Source organism: Dryobates pubescens, chromosome Z (assembly GCF_014839835.1).
Source record: "Dryobates pubescens isolate bDryPub1 chromosome Z, bDryPub1.pri, whole genome shotgun sequence".
Classification (NCBI taxonomy): Eukaryota; Metazoa; Chordata; class Aves; order Piciformes; family Picidae; genus Dryobates; species Dryobates pubescens.
Genome location: NC_071657.1, coordinates 46,832,882 through 46,856,458, shown reverse-complemented (window position 1 = coordinate 46,856,458; position 23,577 = coordinate 46,832,882). Strand labels below are relative to the sequence as shown.

Below are 23,577 nucleotides of genomic sequence, written 5' to 3'. Positions count from 1 at the left end.
AGATAAAAGCCCTTCAGGGGCTAGACAGTCCAGAGGGTGGACACAGGAAATTTTAATTGTGTTGTTCCATCCCATAATTTTGCAATCCCTACACAAGCAGACCTCACAGCCCAGGCCATCTCTAGCTCTCCCCACTCCACCCCCAGCAGATGGGGCTGCTCTCTCTTGGGTTTGTGGGGAGTGGAGCCTCCTGCGTGCTCGTGGGCAGGCTGTTTCCCTGCTGCGCTGCCGGTCGCGGTGCGCCAGCTAGTGGTGGGGGAAAGTGAGGCTGGAGGGCAGGGCGTTGAGGCCCGGTGGACCTATCAGCTGGGAGGGCACTTTGGTCTACTGAGGCCTGGTGTTGGGGAGGGGACGTCTTGGCCTGGTGAGCCCAACTAGAGAGCTCGGCCTGAGCTGATTTTGAGTGTGTGTACATATATCCTTTTGCCTTTGTACCTTTTGTATCTGATTTACTTTTGTAAATAGTATTTCTACCTAACCTCCAATTCTGTGTGAGTGTTTATTTACTCCTTTGGGGTAAATTCATCCTGTCCTCGCTCCAGAGCTGCTTCCAGCTCAAACCAAGATACATGGTTACATACTGAAGTCCTCACAGGATCAACAAGAAGATGGTTGGGTAGGCTCCATTTTTCAAGATAAATGTTGGAGTTAATCACAGATACTGAAGCCTAGAAAAAAACATTATCGTGTATTGTCTTCTTTAGACTATACAGGAGTAAACAATCCTTCCCAGAAAAGTAGCCAGGGATTACGTATCTAATATTTTTCAGTGGGCTCTCTCAGTTATTAGCACATGGTGAGGAACTGTTATACTTCACATCTGAGCTTGTATGGCATGATATTCTAGACATAATTCCTCATTGTTTTTCTCTAAATTAGAAAGTCCTATTTACTCCTCATGAAGGTACTTACTCATTTTAATAAGCCAACACAGATCTTTTGACAAACTGCTCAAGAATGTGCTGCCCAGGGAGGTGGTGGAGTCACCGTCCTGGGAGGTATTCAAGAAGGGATTAGATGTGGCACTTGGTGCCATGGTTTAGTAGTCATTAGGTCTTGGGTGACAGGTTGGACTTGATGATCTTTGAGGTCTTTTCCAACCTTGTTGATTCTATGATTCTAAGTTACAATCTTACAGTCGCTTATTTTCAATATATTCAGCTGAAATCATAGCATGTCTAAACTATAATATATAGCTGATTACAGAGAATAAAAATGTTATACAAATGATTCTGTGTGAGATGAAGGTTTAGAGCAGAGCTGGCTTGTTGGATAGAGATGCAGCTGTAGTGAATACAGGTCGTTTAAGTCAAGCTGAGATAGCTCGTTTTTTTACGTGATACCCACCATGGGCCAAAATGTAATTGAGACTCAAAAAATGTTATTCCCTCCCGTTAAATTGTAATTTTTAAAGACAGATCAGAATAAACTTTGCAAGTCCTTTGAGGCTGAACAGATTTCATCTCAGTGACATCAGCAAGAGCCTGACAGCTGTGAGCTGTTTTGTAGGGTGGTGTTCTGTGCATGTTGAGATGCTGACTGGAGTCTAGATTTGCAGGCAAAGTCAAAGTTGACTTGCTCAGCTGTTGTTCATTTGTAACACAGTGTAAACTGTGCATTAGGCAACTACCATGGCTTGAGTTGGGACAGTTTTAAGGGAATTATGATAAGTCATTAGGTGCATATTTGGTATTTCATGGTAGGTTAATTCATTCTGCAATGGAAATCTTTCCAGCAAACAAGATTGTGAGCTGGCATTGCAAGAGTGCTCTGACTAATTGTACTAGATGTGCTGTCCAGCTGCCCCAAGCTGGCTTCAAAGGTACTAGCAGCAAACCAGATCTGTGGACACAGTGATGACTACTTGGCAACTAATTATTTATTATGCAGCAATAATGCTGACAAGTATTGCCCATGTGACAGAGCCTGTTGTACTTGGAGCTTTGCAAAAATGGAATAAAGTTGATATCTATGCCCAGAAGAGGTTTGTGATCAATGAATTTGGTCATGTTCTCTGGTAGCTTTAAATTTAAGGTGCTTGTTCCTTTTTGCTCTGTTGTCCTATAGCCGCAGCCATAAACTACATTGTTAGCACAGAAGGAACATCTCTGCTGCACTTGCACATTGGCTACATTCATGGTAGTTTGTTGAGTCAGAACCCACAAGAGAGAGGACATTTTGAGTGTATTTTGAGGAGCTCACAGAGATGGTTTGTCATATTGATGTTACCAATGAATTTGGTTTGAATTTGAGAGCGTTTTTATAGATGCTCTCATGAAGGGTTTGGGTACATTTTTGTTTTCTCAATATAATCTGTATACTGCCATGAAAAGAAGGAAGTTCTAAGCGATTTTTGTTAGATGAATAAACTGAATGAATAAAGGATCTGAGCTCAGTATGAAGACAAGGCCTTCTAGTGCTTAAGAAATAGATAAAAATAGGGGCTGTTTAGTCTGGAGAGGAGACTGTGGGAGATCTCACCTTCTACAACTGCCTTTAAAGGAGGTTTTAGCAAGGTGGATGTTGGTCACTTCTCCCAAGCAGAAAGTGACAGCAGGAGAAGAAATGGCCTGAAGTCCCAAGGAAGGTTTAGGTTGGATTTCAGGCTGCCTAGAGAAGTTGTTGAGTCATCATCCCTGGAATTATTTTTAAAAAAAATGTGCAGGTGTGGTGCTGAGGGACACGCTGAATGGTCTTGGTAGTGTGAGGTTAATGGTTGTACTCAATGATCTTGAAGGTCTTTTCCAACCTAAACGAATCTATTTTCTCTAACACTGCTCTTTTCAGTATAATAGTAATAGGTATCTTGGCAACACAGTTTTCCCCAAGGACTGCTAGCCATTTCTGCTGCAGACTATAAGGATCTTCTCCTTACCTTGACTGTTACTTATCTATTACACACATTATATAATATGATTACAAGTGAAAGAGAAACCAAATCAAGTTTACAGTCACTTTGCTGTTGTTGTATTGCAAAAGTCTAAACGGAGCAAAAATAGTTATGTGTGAAGGCTGTTATGGCAAAAACAGACAAGATTTGACATTGAGAATTTCTGAGTCTGTGGCACTGAACTGGTTATAACCAATGAGTTTTCTTGGAAAGAACATTAAAATTAAGGTATGTTACTAAACACGGCCAGTAAGTCCTATATAAGTGCCTATAGGTCAGTTTAGATAGGAGACTGTGTAAGTCAGCATAAACTGACTCAAACTTTTAAAAAAATTTTATGTTCAGAGATAGTCCTATTAGGTCAGGATCAATTATATAAGCAATTACATGTAGAACAAAAATCACATACATCACAAAATTTAGTACACTTACTAAGCAACTGTGTTTTGTATATTTTCACTCCTGCAGGCAAACATCAGGTTGGATATTCAGCAGCATATGACATGTGAAACAGAGTTGAGTAGAGAGAAATGGCTGTTGTGCAACAGCAAACCTAGAAATCTGCTAAAAAATACAAAGCAAAAGCTAACAGTGAAGACTAGGCAATGGAGAGTACTAACAGAAACAGACCTTGGGAGAGTCCTGTGCTTATTTAAAACTCCATTTTCTATGGGTTGCCAAACCCAAGAGGTATCGTGCTCAATCCTTTTTAGCAGGAACAACCTGTCTTTTCAACTGCTGACGACCCATATACAACAATCTTCAATGGAATCATAAGCATTTTGAAGAAATCCCATGACCCTTTTTCTTCTCAGCGGTACATGAATAGACAGTAACCGAGAGGTTTTTAAAGGGAACACAATGTGTCAAGCAAAATAAACAAAGAAAGCCTTAGGAAGATAAGTATTTTTAAAAAAACTTGCCACATTTTATGCAAAGAAAATCACAATAACTTGATTTTTTAAATCAAAAACTTGAAAGTATTCCTTACTTTAGGCCAGTACTTTAAGCAGCCTGTGATAATTTGTGAAGGAAATCTGTATAAAGAAATGGATCCCTCTGCTCCCCTGCTGGTATTGATGAAGACCTTTCCATCAAGAAGAGTCTGTCTAGGTAGGTTTTGGTCTTGAAACACAGTGATAACTAGAGAAGACTTATAAGACATAACAGTGGTTTTCAGACAGATCCGTTTGCTAAAAGAGAGATGTCAGTTACACCTACATTTTTAAGTAAAGTGAATCAGAGAAATGTTTTAATCTGAAGATAGGCGTGACAATGACACTGTTTTATCCTATCTCTGCGTGCCACTGACTAAATTATTAAAGCCAGAAAGCGCTTGTGAAACTTCAGTCTCCACTCTATATTCTATGGTTTGAGTGAATAAACTGAATAAACCAGCTGTACAATAGGATGAAACACTTGGGAGTCAGAGCTTTCTGTCTTATACAGCTATCAAAAGTAATCAGTGATCAGGATCTTACCCACACTACACTGACAGCATTACTTCAAGCCATTTTTAACACATCATGGTTAGCAGAACTCCTCGAGACAACAGGCAACTATCCCTTTGCTCATTTTCATCATCTGCTTTCTGGACACAACTCTTACTCTATATGTCAGTTCCAAAAGGCAAGGAAGATGAAGTGGTCTCTGATGTCCTCTCTGTAATTCATACAGCTGTGGAGATACTGACAGGGCTGCTCTCCAGCGACTCTTCTCCCAGTCTGCACTCGGTGTCTGGCATTTCTCTCTCTCATGTGCAGACTGCCCACTACCTGTTTAGATCCCTCTTCAAGTCAACATCACCTCCCAGTTTAGTATTGTCAGCAAAATTACTAATGGTGCATCAAACTTCTGTCATTAGTTCATTGAGCCTTGCCACCCAGAGAGTTCTTTAACCAGAGCATGGTGCACCAGCTCACGGCACAGTTGGACTTCTTGTTGAGAAGGATGCCGTGAGGGACAGTAACAAAAGCCTTGCCAAAATCCAAAAAAGTTCCATGCACCACATTTTCTTCATACATTAGGTAGATGACCTTATGGTAGAAAGTATCAAATGGGTTAGGCTTTTCCCTTTGTGAATGCATGTTGATTTGGCCATAGCCTGTCAGAATTACCCAGTATCATCTTCTCCATAATTTTTCCCAGGTAATGAGTTTATACTGAGGTCTAATGAGTACTTTCCTCAGTCTTCCCTCATGCCCTTCTGGTAAATTGGAACAACGGTGGTTAGCTTCCAGTCAGAAGGGATCTCCCTCAAATTCCCAAGATCTCTGGGATGAATCCCACCTGATCACATGGACTTAGGAACACATTCAGTGGATATAATCAGCCATTTACAATTTCACACTTCATAAACAGTAAGTCACTGTTTCCACCATCATGGTTCTGCAAGGTCTGTCATTACTGTGAAAGAGTCAGGAAAAAAAATCCAAATTAACATTGAGTGTCTCTGCTTTTTCTGCATCCCTGTTTGTCAGTTGACCATCTTCTTCAGATACTAACCCAAACTTTTTGTGAGAACTCCTCTTGCTATTAACACACTTCAAAAACCCTTTCTTCTTTTTTAATACTACACCAGGCAGTTTCATCTGGAGTTGAGCTTTGGCCTTTTGTGCCACTGGGATGCAAGTATTTCCGTGGGGTACAGTAGGAGTTCTTGGTGGCAAACCCAGTACCACCTTTCATCCCTCCCTTCACCATGTGTGATCACAGAGTAGTGTGTGAGAAGGGCAAGGGGCCCCGAGAAGCACAGAGATGCGCCTGCCTTTTCTGTAGGGTTACCTCACAGCAGAGAGGATCTGTGCTGGGGTAAGTCTTTTGAATTGGAATAACTTAACAAGGCAGGAATTATAAAAATATCTTTATTCTCCCAAAAACCCCACCCCAAAATTATGTACAAGACTTAGTTAAATTTATACATTCTATTTAGTCAGCAATGCCACAAGGATGCTTATGGGCAACTTCAGTTCAATTTAAAGAATTCAGAAAACGGAAAAGGATAAGCCACAAAACAGCTTTAACCCACTTATAAACTCAGAGGCAAGCCAGGATGACCCTAGGGAAAAGAGAAGGGTGCCATACTCACAAGGGCAGAGTAGGAATTTGGAGATAGTCCCTGGATCTCTCCTTGGCAGCAGCCTCAAGAACTGCAAGTCTAGAATCCTATTATTGGACCATGCAGCATAAATCCAAAGAAAATGGGAACTGCTAAAGTTAAAGTATCTTCAGACATGGCTCCCGCGAGGCAGATCCTCGTGGAGCAGCACTGCCTTAGCAGTGCAAGAGAAACCATACTGCTGACATGTTTGCAGTGAATGAGTGTGGTTTACAGCAGGCAGGGTTGCTCCAGCATGAGGTAGGGAACCCAGGGTATGCAGGTCCAGGGAGAAGCCAGGTCCTGAAGGCAAGTCTCTCCAATTTCGCCTGGAATCTAGTGAATCCCAAAACAAGTCAAAAAATGAGTCCAGAAAATGAGTCTGAGACCATGTGCACATTGCTGCATGAGTGCTGCTATGGAGTTTCATAGAGAGACCCTCAGTATCTGATCTGGCAGCTCTGTATCCATTCCAGGGTTGGTCAGGATGGCCACGACAATGTCCTACACTATAGCTGCCTCCAATAGTCTGTTGGCAAGTATCTTCTGCAGCTCTTCATGAATCCAGGACTGCAGAGTCTGGAAGAGCATTAGGTGGTTCCAGAAATGGTTCACCCAGTTTAAGGGCCCACAGGCTGAGCATCTCTCTTCTTCAGCCCACCATTGGGCAGACAGGTTTCTGGGAGTTCCTCCCACGTGGCAGGTGATGATAGACGGTGTCACTGATAGTGTGATGACATGCTCCATGTAGTCATCATCCACCTGCACCAAACACAAGATGGAGAGGATCTTCCTCTTGCAGAGGGGACACTCAGGCATGCTTTCAGCCTACTGCAGGATGCACAGATCGCAGAACTAATGGAGGCATAACATCGTGTAGTTAGCCAGCTGTCCAGGCATGTGAGACAGTGGACCTCCAGCTCTGTGCCCATGCTCTCCACATGCTGCAGTGGGCTGGGAGGAGCTGGGGATGTTGAACTGCTCTCTATCACTGGCACTGCAACACCTGGTGTCATGCTGAAAATGGAAGAGAGGCTACTGTCACTGACTGGTGCGGGGAGGAGTGGAAGAAATGTTCAGTTTTCACAGTATCACTAAGGTTGGAAGAGACCTCGAGGATCATTGAGTCCAACCTGTCTCCACAGACCTCATGACTACACCATGGCACCAAGTGCCACATCCAATCTCCTCTTGAACACCTCCAGGGATGGTGACTCCACCACCTCCCTGGGCAGCACATTCCAATGACGAATGACTCGCTTGGTGAAGAACTTTCTCCTCACCTCAAGTCTAAACTTCCCCTGGCGCAGCTTGAGACTGTGTCCCCTTGTTCCGGTGCTGGTTTGCCTGGGAGAAGAGACCAACCCCTTCCTGGCTACAACCACCTTTCAGGTAGTTGTAGAGGGCAATGAGGTCACCCCTGAGCCTCTCCTCCAGGCTAAACAATCCCAGCTCCCTCAGCCTCTCCTCAAACCCTTCCAGCTCCCCAGGGTGAGGTTCCTCACTCAGCTCACCTCTGCTGCTGCAAGCATGCCTCCTGGATACCCTGACTGCCTGAACCAGGCAGAGCTGGGGAAAATCCTGGTGGGATGAATGGTTACATCCTTCACCCAGAAATGCTACAGTCCACCACTTGAAGATGTCGCAGGTCATCCCTTGGAGATACCAGAACCCATCACCTGGTAACTCGATGACCACAAAGCCCACTGCTCACGAACATCACCATCCATCACTTGGGGACATGGCCCCAGCATATGCATGTAAGATTACCACAGTGCCACTGTCCACTCCATGCCCCATCTCCTCTTGTGCTCTGCATCTGTGTTTCACAACAATCATTAAGGCATTAGCCATGTCTTCCCAGGGCTCTGTCACTTTCCTCTGGCTGCGACAGATGTCTCCAGGGACATACAGCAAGGGGGTAGCACTTTACAGTGCTACATTTGCTCCTTCAGTATTCTGGGATGGATCCTACCAGGCCCCAAGAAGTTACAAACATTTAACAGACAATTTAGATTAAATCCCCTCCTAGCCTCTCCAGGGCCCAGGCATACCCTTCTGAACCCGTCTATACCATTAGTTTCACACCTTCCAGAAAACATGTCCAACACTATTCAGGTAATAACCACAAATTAAGTGAGCAGCCCTGTCGGGGCAGATGACCGCGATGACCTACTTACGTCCCTTTCTAACTTTTTTAATGTTACAAACCAACACCTCAGAAAAACCAAAGATGGGCCATAGGCCAGTGCCAGCAAGACACAGCCCTCCACAGCCTTAACTCTCATGCTGCTGAGTGTTTGGACGAGCACGCCGGTTCTGCTGCTTCTCCCACACGCACACCCCGCGCCTCTCTGCCGCGGGGCCCAAGCAAGCATGCTCGGGCTGCGGGGCCGGGGCCGAGTCCGAGTGCAGAGCTCCGAGCTCCGAGCTCCCCGTGACGCATCCGACCCTCCCCGGCAGCCGCCACCTGCGGGCGACCCCTAGCAGCAACTCCGGACGCACTGCGGGCTGGCTCCGTTCCCAGCTCCACCGCCACCGCCTCCTTTTGGGGCGGGCCTTGTACCCGCCTGTAGGCGTGTGCGACGGAGAAAGTAGCATGGTGGCCGCTTCCTCCGGAAAGACAAGCGGCGGCGCGTCCGGGGGCCCCTGAGGAGGAGGCGGGCGCGGGGAGAAGTTCCGGGCCGAGAGCGCCGTGACGAGGAAGCGGACGCGGGGACCCTGCTCGTTGCTGCCGGCGGGAAAGCCGGCGGCAGGTGAGCGACCACGGGAAGCAGGCAAGCAGACAGGGGGCATGACAGGCGGGGAGTGGGCGCTGGTCGTGGTGCCTCGTCCGCCTTCCACTGACCCCTCCTCGGGGCGCGGCAGGAAGCCGATACTCCAACGGGCACCTTTCTGTTCCTCCTGGCCTCTTCTGTCTTCTACCTTCGGAGGAAACTTCCCTACTCACTGGAGAGGGAAGGAGGTTCCTTGGCGCCGAGTCGGTCCCTGGGAAGGGCTTCTTCCTTCGCTGCCCCGGCAGAGCTTCCGCGCTGGTGGTACCCCTTAACTCGCACCGCGCGGGAGCAGAGGGTAGAGAAGCTTTCTGGGATTTAAAAATTATTGCTATGATTATTGTAACATTTCCTGCTGCTGTCCTCTGGGTTTCTTTCTCTGGGAGCGCTAGGCTCTCCGGGCGGCGCTCGGTCTGCTGCGGCTGCCGGCGAGGGGGCGCGGGAAAAGGTACAAGTGGCCGGAGCTGCAGGTGATTCCCCAAGCAGCTCCTTCCTTTATTTCCCCATTTTTGTCTCGGTTTCCATGCTCCGGCTCCTCCCCTAAGCCCCGGCGTCAGCGCATTTAACCCTTGAGAGGGGATAGAGGCGAGGCTTTGGGTGGTGCTCGGGCGTCTGCGAGGCGTCCGGGCGCTTAACTGCGCTGCGTTTGCAGCGAGGTATTCGCGTTTCTGGGCTAGCAGGGCTTAAACGCGTCTGTGGTCCGAAACGCAGGTCTTGAATATATATGCAGGTATATGTATATTTCAAATGCTTGCCAGAAAAGAGACAAAATAAATAAAAAAAAAAATACATATATAAGTAAAGCTGTTAGATTGTAGATGCTTTTATTGTAAATGTAAGTCGTCTTAAAGAAATATTTTTAAAATAATTGTCTTGACAGGCTGCTTTTCACCACTCTGGTGCATATGAAGTGTTAATAATACATTCTGCTTTGAGTAGCACTTAGAAAGAGTTCAGTAGAAATGAAAAATGAAAGTGCCGCTTGCCTACCTGACTTCAGTGTTAAAATGCTTACTAGCACGCATAGACGCTACTGCCCAAATTTCAGTCTTGTTTCAGTCTTTTGGTGCAGTCTGATTTTTTTTTTAATCTTAAAGATGGGTATTTTCTTAAATACTTATGGATAAATATAATGTTACATTTGATTGTTCCTTCTTAGCTTAAGGTTTGGCTTTCTGTAGCCCAGAGTAAATTTGATGAAATCTTTTTGGACAATATCTTGTGTTGGGTTTTTTTTATTTTATTTTTTTTTCTTGTTTAAAGATTGTGTGTGAGATTTTTTTCTGATCAACTTTTGGATTTTTTTAAGTTAAAAACATCTGAATCAAAATTTCAATATTGAAATGGTGGTATGGATGACATCCGTCTGACTCTACATGTATAAATTTGCATTTGGAGTAGCAGTGCTATGTATTGTTGAAGCATGATTACTGAAATGGTATCGTTATAAGCTTGGTTCTTTTCTTAGGTTTGCTGTTGAATTTGAAATTTAACCTCAATGTACATCAAGAATGAATAAGTTCCAGTATTAGTTTTGATGCACATGTCTGAGTATGCTTAAAAGTAATACAGGAAAAAGGTATCAGCAAAATGGAGCAGAAAGCTTTATTGCCAAAGTTGTAATAGGAAGGTAAGATAGTCTTTTGACTGTGATATGAGATCGTAAGATCAGATGTCTTAAGTTTTCAGATAAATTTCAATAGCAGCCATAGGCACAGAGTGTGAAAACAAGCATGTTTTGTGGTCTTTTTACTGTTTTCTGCCCTTCTCACTGAGTTAGTTTGCAGACTGAGAACAAAACCTGAGAACCTGTAGCTTCTAAATCGAGCATATTTTTGTTTAAAGCTAGCTCTACAAATCTCTCTGGTAGAGCTTTATTTCCTGTGCTTGCCAGTCATCCGAAGGCATGGATTGCCCACCTTCAGCATGCTGCTTTTTTTGGATAATATTCAGGATCATGAAGATCTTAATTTATGTGACTGCAAAAATAATTTCTGGGTATCATAGTCAAGGCTATTAAATTGCTTCCCAAATGACTTGCCAGATACAGCTTATTAAATCTGTAAAATGGTAATCAGTTTGCCGCACTCTGCAGCATGAGGCCTGTTACCTACTTTTGAGATTTTGCTACAAAAGTCATCCCTCTCTCAAAATTTATGCTGAAATTTGGTGCTTCTTTTTTCCTGTTGGATGAAATGGTAGTACCGTTGGAAATACTCCACATCCCGGGTAATATTAGAGTGCTTTATTTTTTTCCCCCTATAAAAATGTGGAGATAAAGGCTTACAACTCGGAGCTCTGTGCAAGTCTTGAGCTAGTTCAAGACTTTGTGGGCTGCAATGTGGGTTCTGGTGGAGCATGACTGTGTTATGTTCAGTTATTCTTGTGTCTGCATTTGTCACAGAATGCACACACGCAGATTTACTTATTCAGAAGTTTCAGGATTACAGTTACACTATGCTGTACATTCCAGGCTGGAATACAACAGAAAGTTTTGTCTTGGTTAAGATCTCAGTCTAGTCCTTTGTTTCTGTTTAAAGGATCTTCAAGAGTATAAATGTGGTCCTGATGTGTATTGTTGGCTTTGGCAGAGAGGAAACTTGCAAACAGTTTTTAGAGTAGCAAACATTAGAATGACATTATCTGGTTATGCATGTGACTCTTTGTTTTCATGGGGTTTTTTTGATGAGCAGCAAACTCAAGATTAATAATACAGAGAACAGTAGAAACTACCCATGATTTGTTACCTAAAGGTCGGCTTGCATGTCCATTTGCTTTATTTCAGTTAACTGCAGTGAGACTGTTTTGCCCTATTCTGCTTTCATCCTCACATTTTGTGACACTTCAGTTCCCTTCCATTAGTCTCAAAACCTTGCTTTTCATGCATCAACCCAGATCCTCTGTTTTTCTACCTAAAAGATGTTAAAAATAGTATTAATCAGGGATTGACTTGCAAACTAAGTCATTAAGTTCTGGGAGCAAAAGATGAGTTTACAGTTACAAGTCTCTGAAGTAGTAGAAACTTTCTTCATCTTAAAACTGTTTTTCAGTTGTGAATGAATTACAGCTTTACTACAAAGCATAGCCATTTTTCACCGAAGAGGCAAAGAACCGTATGTTTTTACTTTCTCCCCAGATGTATACATTTCGCTGATAGCTCTTGCCTTTATAATTAATTACTGCCTTTGGTCAGTAATGCTTAAACTGAAGTCTAGCCACTTTTGAGTTCTTCAGCGCTCCTCTTCCCCTTTGCAAGTCATTTATGTTGACACATTGTGTGACTGGTGAAAGCAAAGTGTTTTTGGGGGGCTTAGGTGTTGGGTTTTGGTTGGTGGTTGTTTTTGTCCCCACTTGGGCAACCTAGTGCTGCTGCTGCTGGTGTCGTATAACATGGCTCCAGACGTCTTTGTTAGTCTCTTGGAAAGAAATTGTACTCTCACCCAGATAAGAAACCTGACATAAGTCTTGCCAGTAAGATACGCTTCATCTGTGTCTAAGTAATGTGTAAACTATGTCTTTCTGATTTAAGAAGGGATAAAGGGTTACTGAATTTGGGAGAAAGAAAGCCACAATTAGACTGCAGTTGCCTAGGAGCAGCGTATGAAGAAAAAATTCAAACAATGTTTCAAGAAGAGCAAGAAATCAAGGCATCTTTAGCTATATAATTAAACCCTGAAACTGCTACAGATGTCCATCTCAAAGAGAAAGTTTAGAAAGGAAAATTAAGGTAAACTGCTGAGTCACAGCAACAGGTTATTCAGTGACTCTAATCACTGAACGGGGTTATTGCAAAATATGAAAACTGGTGTGGCTAGTTCTCAACAGCTGATCTGTCATCCATCCTTAGAAATAGCAGCAGCAGCACACCTAGACTTGGAAATCGTTTATGCCTATGCTGTCATTGTTTCTTCGATGCTTGAGTTCTTGCAGTAATATTTAATATATGTTATTTAATATATGTAAAATGTCTTGTACCTGTTAAGGTTATGAATTGGAGCAGTATGCCTCTTATTAGTCACATAAGACATTTGGTATTAAAAAAACAACTTCCTAACTGCATAAACATGTGACTGTTTGTTCTCAGAGTTGTCATGAAACCAGTAAAGCAAGCCTACATGTCTTCTGCACAGTGTTTCCTTGACTTGAAGTGAGTTCTTGCAGTTAGAATCGTCAGTTGTCTTGATTTTTCTTGACCTTAAATTCTTGCGTAATCTTGAGGATGCATCCTTACTTGGCCTCGCCTGCCTTTTAGTTATGCCTTAGGCTTTAAGTAATCATTCTCCCTATGTAGGACTGCTTATTCTGTTACCTGGCTAAAGTGTAAGCATATCACTAAAGTTTTCCAGTACTAATAAACTATATAGGCAAACTTGGAGTTCTACTGGTATCAGAAAATCACAAGTCATGAGCAGAACAGACTTTGCAAATGAAAAAAATTGTATTAATGGAGGTATTATACTTACTGGACTTCAGCAAGGCCTTTGACACTGTTGCCCACAGCAAACTCATGGCCAAGCTGTCAGCCCATGGCCTGGATGGGAGCACACTGCGATAGGTTAGGAACTGGCTGGAGGGCCGAGCCCAGAGAGTGGTGGTGAATGGTGCCACATTCAGCTGGCGGCCAGTCACCAGTGGTGTGCCCCAAGGATCAGTGCTGGGCCCCATGCTCTTCAATAACTTTATTGATGATCTGGATGAGGGAATTGAGTCCATCATCAGTAAATTTGCAGATGACACCAAGCTGGGGGCAGGAGTTGATCTGCTGGAGGGTGGAGAGGCTCTGCAGAGGGACCTTGACAGGGTGGACAGATGGGCAGAGTCCAACGGCATGAGATTGAACACATCCAAGTGCCGGGTTCTGCACATTGGCCACAGCAACCCCATGCAGTGCTACAGGCTGGGGTCAGAGTGGCTGGAGAGCAGCCAGGAAGAGAGGGACCTAAGGGTACTGGTTGAAGGTAGGCTGAATATGAGCCTGCAGTGTGCCCAGGCAGCCAGGAGGGCCAATGGCATCCTGGCCTGTATCAGGAACAGTGTGGCCAGCAGGAGCAGGGAGGTCATTCTGCCCCTGTACACTGCACTGGTTAGGCCACACCTTGTGTCCTGTGTCCAGTTCTGAGCCCCTCAGTGTAGGAAAGATGTTGACTTGCTGGAGTGTGTCCAGAGAAGGGCAATGAAGTTGGTGGGAGGCTTGGAACACAAGCTCTATGAGGAGAGGCTGAGGGAGCTGGGGTTGCTTAGCCTGGAGAAGAGGAGACTCAGGGGTGACTTTATTGCTCTGTACAACTACCTGAAGGGTGGTTGTAGACAGGCGGAGGTTGGTCTCTTCTCCCAGGCAGCCAGCACCAGAACAAGAGGACACAGTCTCAGGCTGCACCAGGGGAGGTTTAGGCTGGAGGTTAGGAGGAAGTTATACAGAGAGAGAGTGATTGCCCATTGGAATGGGCTGCCCGAGGAGGTGGTAGAGTCGCCATCACTGGAGGTGTTCAGGAGGAGACTTGATAGGGTGCTTGGTTGCATGGTTTAGTTGATTAGGTGGTGTTGGATGATAGGTTGCACACGATGATCTTGAGGGTCTCTTCCAACCTGGTTTATTCTATTCTGTTGCACGGTTTAGTTGATTTAGGTGGTGTTGGATGATAGGTTGCACACGATGATCTTGAGGGTCTCTGCCAACCTGGTTTATTCTATTCTATTACACAGTATTCACTTAACATACACCAGAACACTTCCATGTCTCTGAAAAGCATAATTCTCCAGTGTGCTCTTGGCTCTGCTGGTACAGTTTTTCTATGAATAAACCAAACCCACAGGATGGTAGGTGTAAAAGCGGGACTATGCTGTTCAGGATGGGTAGACCTAATAGAAAGTTCACCTTTGAAAAAAGGCACCATATGTGACCCGTGCTTTCTGTGGTGGGTTGAAAAGGCAGTGTCATTTCAAAGTCCATGTGCGGACTTTGTTGCATTTGTGCTTTGAACTTTGTTTTTTGTAGGCATCTTCTTTTAAGAAAGCCTTAAGTTCCTTTGGGTTATGATGACTCATTCACTGTGAATCTAATGAGTAATACGACATTTCAGTTTATTTTAAAACAACAAATCTGGCACAAAAACATTTATAGCTTTTCTTCTTCTGTTAGATTTGGATATACATTGTATGTGCTGTTAATCTCATACCCTCTCTTTCTTAGTCTGTCTAACTCATTCTGCTTTAGTAAGTCACTCCTCTAATTTTAAACTGTTTTCCTAGCTGTATTAATAGTCAGAAGATGTACAAATCTGAGAAGGGAAACTGCTTTGAGCCTGAAGTGCTTAATCATCTCTTCTACCTTTTAAAAAATGTATTAATTAACTAGTGTGCTTCCTGGTTTGAATGTCTGTGTTGGAGTACTTTGAATTTGAGTTGTCAGGGATGGAGAGTTCCTGGACAACTCCATATGTATCCCTACTCTTTATATCTGTGTGGTGTACTCATACTGCCCTAGATCTGTTAAAAAATGACAGAGGAAGGAATAAAGAAAAAGCCTAAACAAAAGCAAGGAAAGTGTAAAGCTTCAAAACTATTATAATTGAGGGCTTTGTGATGCTGTTTCTTTTGAGCAGGGACTGAAATGCTCGTAGCCCACCTCTCCAGTAAATCCTCTTCATGTGGCAGTTTTAGGCTATGCCTTTAAAAGTTAGCTGTGCCACACTATGTTACTGTCATCTCGCTTGTGTCTTCCCAGAGCTAGTTGAAGTATACAGTGGAGCAGTATTGGTGAAGGCCAGTGAGGATGTTTCACTGTACCTGTCAGACTGTGAGGGCTAGCATACTTCTAATTTTTTTTTTTCACAGAGGGAGAAACTGGGAATTTCACTCCACTCTGTGCAGAGACATTAACTTAGGAGTCTCAAATGTTTTGTGCATTTCACAGCAGCTTTGAGTAGAGTGACAGGACTGTGCTGTTGTGTAAGTTGTGTGGGAACAAATCTTGGGAAAAGGTGTTTAAGTTTATAGACAATATGGTAAAAGCTGAGGTCCGTCCTCCAAGTAATTTGAATTAATCCTTTCCTAGATGGTTAAATTGTAAATGTTCATAGCGTGCTTTAGGAAACTGTATTTTTCATTTCTAATGCCAAAAAAAACCCATAAAGAGTATTTTAAACAGGAAGACAAATGCAGTATACCTATTACAGTAGGTATTTTGAATGTTAGATGATAACATTATGAGAAGGATCAAAAGATGTGTTGTGCCACACCTTGAGTACTGTGTCCAGTTCTGGGCCCCTCAGTTTAGGAAGGATGTTGACATGCTGGGGCGTGTCCAGAAAAGGGCAACAAGGTTGATGAGGGGCTTGGAGCACAAGCCCTATGAGGAGAGATTGAGGGAGCTGGGGTTGCTTAGTCTGGAGAGGAGGAGACTCAGGGGTGACCTTATTGCTCTCTACAACTACCTGAAGCGGGGTTGTAGTGAGGCAGAGGTTGGTCTCTTCTCCCAGGCAACCAGTACCAGAACAAGAGGGCACAGTTTCAGGCTGCATCAGGGGAGGTTTAGGCTGGAGGTTAGGAGGAAGTTCTACACAGAGAGAGTGATTGCCCACTGGAATGGGCTGCCTGAGGAGGTGGTGGGGTCGCCGTTGCTGGGGGTGTTCAGGGCGAGGCTTGACAGGATGCTTGGTTCCATGGTTTAGTTGATTGGGTAGTGTTGGATGATAGGTTGGACACGATGATCTTGAAGGTCTCTTCCAACCTGGTTTATTCTATTCTATTTACTTGCAATCTCGTGAGTCTTACGATTTCCCAACAGAGAATCTCAGACTTGCTACCCTTTGACAGCTTTTAGTGTTTGAGGAAAGTACTGATACATTTGTCTATGTAAGGAGTAATTTTCTAACGTGTTATCTTTCTTGATTATTATGATTATTTGCTTTAGAAGTTCATATAATATGCAACATAATTTTAATATTCCAATGATGTCATATTTGACATTGAGAGAATTAAGATGTGAGCTTTAATGGATTCAGATGCCTGATTCTCCTGAATATATATATATATATATAGTTATAATAAGCAAGGAGTGATGACCAAGGGCTTTTAAGGGGTGGAAACATAAGTTTATTTGTACATATTGCAGAATTCAGAGGGAAAAGACATTTATAGGTTTTGTGATTAGTATCTGTGTTAAAATCAGATGTGCTGACTGTCTCAGAAGTGACTGAAAATTTTAACAGAAAAGAAATGAGAATGCAAGCCATATTTTCCACAGAATGAAAATTTTTCTTGTCTGTGGGTAAAAAATAACTTTCTTGTTACAAACTTACGCAACATTTTAATGTCATTCTGAAGCAGGAGTTGTAGCCATGTATGCTTATATGATGCTTTTGCCCACTTGGTGACTCTTATTTGTGAATGCTTTTCCATTTCTATACTTTTAATATTTAAGACAGCTTCGCTATACTTTAGATGGCTTTGGTCCCTTGTGTTCTGGCTGTAGGAGTTATGTCTGGACTGGAGTGTGGTTGCATGAGTCCTTTTGTGAGTGTTGTTTAGAAGAGACATGGAGTCAATCATTGACAGTTACTGTGCTTTCTTAGTGATCCATTTCTCTGAACAGAACCTTTATCTGGGAATAGGAAGAGTACATTAGATACTGTGATCATTTGAGGCTGTGCCTTTAAGGAAGGGGCACACTGGCTAAATAGCTTTTCTTTAATAAGTTTTGCTAAAATACTTGACAGTACAGAAAACACAAATGAAAGTTAAGGGCCTACGTTTTAAGGAACTATATTCCTGCATAAAACTTTTTACATGTGGTTTATGTTTGTCATAACATTGTCGTGAGGTGACCTGCAGTGAGTGATGTAGAGGGGTTGCTCAGAGGCCTAGCCTACACTTTTTTTGTTTGCTGCAGATGTGCAGCATAAAGAGCAAAATATTCCTTCTGTAAGATTATCACTAGTGCAGCGTAGGACGAAAAGCATGAATTTTCTAACTTCTGTGCATGGTTTGGAGCTTTTAAAAGTGTTTTGGCAGAAGAGAATATCTTAATGAAGAGTTGGCAGGAGGATTCAAAGACAGGCTTCTGAAGTGTTAATAAGCTCCTGCCATGCTTGAAATACAGCTAATGATTGATGAAAATGCTGACATGAGAGCAAGTGATTTGAGGCTGGTGTCATAGGACAACCAGAAGTGAGAATCATTCTCTTGACAGCTAGGAAAGGTGTTCATTGGGGTGGGGATAAGCTGTGATTCTCTGAAAGTTTTGATGAAACAGCCTGTGTTCCATGTGATAAAGCTGTCAGTGAAGAGACCTAAAAAGAGGAATGCCGTCTTCCTGCAGTGCTTTTTTTTTGTGGTTGGTTTGTTTGTTTGTTTTCCAAAAGACAAAAGTGAGAAAAATAATTTTCCTCAAAAGTAATGAATGGGTTTTCCAATCTGGATTTGTGAAGACTTTAGGAAATTATTTCAAGAGGTATATGGCTGATTGTATTTTAGACAGCTAACAAAAATGAAATCAAAGCATGATTCTGTGATGTTGCAAATCGCTGTCCCTGGAGATTCTGGCAAAATAGATGCCAATACTAAACTATTTCATTGCTTGGTATTGCAGTAAGAAAAAAAATAAATCTCAAATTCTTACAACTTCTTTTGAGTAACCTTTGTAGTGGATTTGAAACAGAACATCTCTCCTTTGACCTCTCAAAACCAAAACAAAGTCCAGTCTCAACCCAACCAAAAAAGGGCAGACAAAACCCCCGCCAAACAAATAAAGCCTATGAAAAGAAATCCAGGAGGTTTGGGCTCCCCGAAGGCCCTTTAGCACTAGACTATTGTGTCTTTGACTTTTTCTTCACCGTTTTATTTTTGTTTCAGGCTACTGTATTTGGCTTTGTTCCAGTTGTTTCCAGTTACAGATAGGGTTCTCTAACAAAGGATGTTTCCAGGGCTGCAGTTGTTTCACTTATTACATGATACTGAGCATGGCTAACCTTTAAAGCTTGTAACTGGAGCAGTAAGTGCATTTTATAAAGTATCTTCCTTGCTCTGAGGAATAATAATAATTACCACCATTAGTATTGATTTTCTTTTGGACTGTCTTCAGCCTCTGGAGTACTTGCTGTCTTCTGTTATGTGAAAGAACAGTTTGGGTACAGCACTGATTAAACAAGGTTAAACTGGTTTATTAAATGAGAGTAAATGGACTGCTTGCTGATTATCATCCTTCCTTTCACACAACTTTTCCATTTCTGTTTTCTGTTCTTGGCAATAGAACTTAATTTACTGGTACCAAACTTGCCTTCATCAATTCCATCTGCTTGTACTTAAGACTCTATAGGTCACTTAAGGATGTGGGTTTTGGCCTCATATATCTTAACTATTACAGTTTTATATAGCATTGGGCAGATTGAAATTACTATAGAATGGGAAAACTTGAACTGTTGAATATGGTAGAGGTAGTCTGGAGTGTTTGGTTGGTTTTTTTTGTTTGTTTTTCCTCCACTTAGGATTTTTTTGAGAGGCATTTTTATATTCCTGATCATTGTGGATCAAAGAGTCCATTATATCTTAACATTATTCTTTCACTGTTTTGGATCAGTGGTTTTGCTGACAATCAGAAAAAAAATCAGACCGAAAACAGAGTTTTGTTTTCAGAGACAGAATCTTGAATTGATAGTAGTTTGATTTTGTGTCTTTTCTGCATATTTCCAGTGTATTAAATATAAAGCTGAAAATTTGTGAATAGACTCCTCGCATTAATAATTTTTACTCAAAGAAACCAAAGAATTGTATACAGGATAGGAAAACACAGAATGTGCGAAGAAAATTCAGAACAATGGAAAACAGTATTTTAAGGCAGCATTATTTTAAAATGTTCTCCTGTTTCTAGAACAGTTCCAAAAAGCTGTTAACACTTCTCTGTTACAAAATTGATGTTTTAAGTAGCAAAATGTACATTCCTTAAAAAACTTCAGTATCACTTGCTATGACACTGAATTTGCAAAAGCCTGTGTATTTCCTCATATGGAGTACGCTACTGCATCAGTGCAAAGCCCATGGTTTGAAATTGGAAAGGACAAATATGTTGGAAGAGCATGTGCACCTGCTTCCAGTTACATGAATGATATATTTGTTAGTGGCTCTCATGAAAATATCAGTAAAAGATCCTCAGAGGGATCACTTTGTTTTAGTCAAGATCTTTATACAATCTGTTAATGATCCTTCAGCACAAACTCTTCTGTGATTGTAGTATTCAAAATGTATGTGGAAAGGAGGTTACACTGAAGGCTTAAAGGAACATAGGTGTAACACTTTGCTGTATATGACAGTAATATGCTTCTTCAAATATGTCTTTAGAGGTATTTACAAATATTTTAATTTCTTTCCATTTCCTGTTTTAATGAACAGCTGATACTGCTTTATTTCAAGAAGTATGCTGTCTTGCTGGCTACTTAGTGTAACTTTCTAATGTGTATGAATGCATATCAAAATGCTTTTATTGTGAATTGGGGCGTTTTCAAAGTCCCTCACCAAAAGAAATACCACACTGGTTGCTGTGGTATAAAATTAAGATACAACAAGCTTCAGCAAAGATTCTTTTGTAACAAATTAAACAATTTTGAAACAAACTGTTCTTCCCATGCCTTCACTAATAGAATTGCTGAATCTCAGCACCTGATAAAAAAAAAAAAAGGCTTGTGTGAATTAAGGATCAGATCTCTCACTTCTCAACCACAGCAAGGAAAGTTTCTTTCTGAATTTTCAGAAAGGTTAACAAGCTTCTAATTAGTTCATAGGAAATAATAGAGATGTTGCCTGTGTAAAGACTTGGTTGCATAGCCTGGTAAGTTCTGTTCTGGAGAGTGAGGTAACTGTAGTAGTCCTTATTTTTTTCCTATGAGGTTCTACCTAGTGTAGTTGTTGAAAAGCATAGTAATGCTTTTCTCTTTTAGGCTGCAGCCACAACTTCTTCACTGCCAAGAGCCAAGTATGATTCACTTGCAACCACAAGCATTTATGTAGGAGTCCTGGGTTGTATTTAACATCTGCTCTGCTTAAAAATCATACTGAAACATACATATTTCAGCCACAATACACAGAAAGTGCTGAAGTTACTCTTCAATTTGGAATAAAACTTATTTCCTATTCAGTCTAGTTACAAAAATAATTTCCATTAGACAAGACAGAATATTTTCTTCCTAAGTTCTTCAGTGTGGCAGTTTAGGCTGGGTGCCTCCTGTTACTGCCACATAAGTTACACTTCTGGTGCTCCGAGTTTCCAGCCCAGTAGGTGGACACAAGAAATTGAGTATTTCATACCCATAATGTCCTGTGCCCTATAAATCCATCTGCGAAGTCTTTCACTTCCTCTTTCTTCCCTCTCTGCTCTCGTGGGACATGCTCCCTATTGAGTAATGGTGGGGGAGTTATCTCAAGGCCTCTTAGGCCTGGCAAGGCGTAATGCCAGGAGGAGAAAGGGGACAGGCAGTCTCAGACCTGGCTAGCCCAAGACTAGCCTAGCAGTGGGGGGAGGAAGAAAGAGCCCTGGGGGTTTTGGGTATACCCTCAGGTGGGGAGAAGGGAAGTGTTGGGGACCTTTGTGTGTGCTATAAGGGACTCTCTATGCTTTTGGATTCTTTTGTCACTATGCTTTGTAGTCCCTGTAAAACACCACTGCTTTTCCATTTAAACTTTCCATTGCTTTTGCAATCCATTTGTGTGAGTGTCATCCTTTCAGGGGCAAGAGAGGATCTGCCTGGCCTTTAACCAGGACATTCAGTCATCTGTATTTGTGTGCTGTGGGTTTAGTGGAGACTTGCTTAAAGCAAAAATTTTAAAACAATGAGATTTTTTTAGAGACAAATTTCAACTCTATCTCACAGACTTGCGTTATAAAAAGAAATAAACTTCAGAAAAATGTTTTACATTCAGTTTAGGTACAGTATATAGTGAATCTTCTTTGCAGGGATGATTAGGATAGACTTAGAATTCTGTACTTAAGTAATTTTCTCACAGGTTCAAAATGAGATTGTATAAATCATGCCAGGATTTTTTAGGAATGGAAGACTTTAATAAAAAGCTCTTCCACAAAAGTGACTTTTTTTCTCTTCTTAGGATGGAAAGTTCTGCCAGATCACCCTTCCAGTGTAATTTCCCAGAATTTTCTGGGAAATGAAATGAAGGTGGTGGCCTAAACGTTTGAAAAGGTCAATAGATCTATTTTCAGAACAGATTTTTCTTTTAGTGAATAAAACACTGAAATGTAAAGCTGAAAATGTACTCTCTGACTTTCTAAAAAAGATTTTTTTTTAAAATGCTTATTTTCTCATAGCAATTTCCTAATATTTAATAGTATTGGAAAATAAATGAAAATTTCTAGACTAAGATTTTAGCGTGCTAGCTTTTCTGGTATTCCTTTCTGTGTGTCTTTGCTGTTGATGTGCAGATACCAATTTTCTATAATTGCACTCTTGAGAAATGAAGCACTGCTCACTGAATTTAGGTTATGAAGAATATTAAGCAAAAGACTTGACAACAGAAAGCCTGTAATTCTTAAAACAATATTGCTTATGTTCAGTTTCAGTTTATTTCACCAAAAGTAAAGTATCTTTGTAGGCTTTAAAAAAAAAATAATCTTCTGTGGGACTTGTATGTTGCCTCTTTTTTTTCAATATAATTTTGCATTTTCGTCATCCTAAAGTAATGTGTTTTAACTTTAAAATGTTTTTCTGTCTGTAGCTTGTCCTGCAAGGGAATGGAGTGTTACAATAAAAATCCCCTTATTTCTAAATGTTAAGTTTTTCTAGTAGTCTTGTGATATACAGAAACCAACTCATACAAATCTGACAGGAGATGGTATCTCTTCAAATTGTGATGGGGAAATGTGGCTGTGATAAAATTTATGATTAAGGGCTTCTTAGAAGAATGTTTGTTCCCCTGTCTATCAAAAGAAGCAATGTGCATCTTCATTTCTGTGTGAGGTATCATGAAAATAGTGGGAAACAGCAGTGAATTGTTCTTGTTCTTCCACAAATCATGCGTTTATCTTTTTCCTGCAGTTCAGAAGGCATAGTATCCTTGGACTAATTGAATTCTTATGTTTCTGTTTGGTTTTAGTGGCTATCTGCTAGTTCACAGTTTAGTGTCTTTCTTATGTTTCTAAAGCTATTGCATTGAAGAAGATAGCCATGTTATCTTTAAAGATATTACAGTCTCTTTTGAGAGAGATCCTGTTGCTTTAAATCTTTCTGAGATTGGAGAATAAATTCTTGAAGACGTGAGTTCTAGTGTGTGCTTGAAACCTTACTTCTCTCATCCTTGTGGAAAAGGAAGGGAACTGTTTTGAGATACTCAGAACGTTTTGAAAAACTTGGTAAATGTGCTGACATAGGAGGCATGTGTGCCAAGTTTCTCAGTTGTGTGACAACTCTGACTTTTGTCTGCTACATATTAAACAGGGTTTCTTTGAAGTAAAACATAGGTAGAATGAAAAGAAAAATATAAAATAATGGATGTAAGTGTATGCTCCTTAGCAACCAGTTGCTACAGTTCTATTGATCCCCCGGGGTAAAGATCTGGGAACAGGTTGTCTTTATTTGCATTCTGCCTTCCCAAATCTATAATTTAATTTTTCAGGTGCTTAAAATTTTAAAAACTTTAAAAACAGTCAAGAATAACACCAGTGCTATTCCAGGAACTATAACTGTGATTAAAATTGCAAACAGTTTAGAGACATTTTATGCTGTTACTATTACTGTTTCATATCCTGCTCTGTATGCTAAAGATAAATATAGGCAACTATTTTAATGTTGACAGAACTTGGTACTGAGCTGTATGAA

General features: G+C 41.6%; 1 protein-coding gene across 4 annotated transcripts in view; it reads left to right on the top strand.

The window, feature by feature from the left end:
* Window positions 1-8,672: 8,672 nt before the first annotated feature.
* The window catches only part of DENND4C (DENN domain containing 4C), a 64,298-nt gene continuing 49,393 nt past the window's right edge, over window positions 8,673-23,577 (top strand). For 3 of the 4 annotated variants that reach the window (XM_054178994.1, XM_054178992.1, XM_054178995.1), the window contains exon 1: window positions 8,673-8,764. The gene's annotated coding sequence lies outside the window, so the exon portion shown is untranslated. The remainder of the gene's footprint in view (window positions 8,765-23,577) is intronic. The other variant, XM_054178993.1, reaches the window with a different exon arrangement.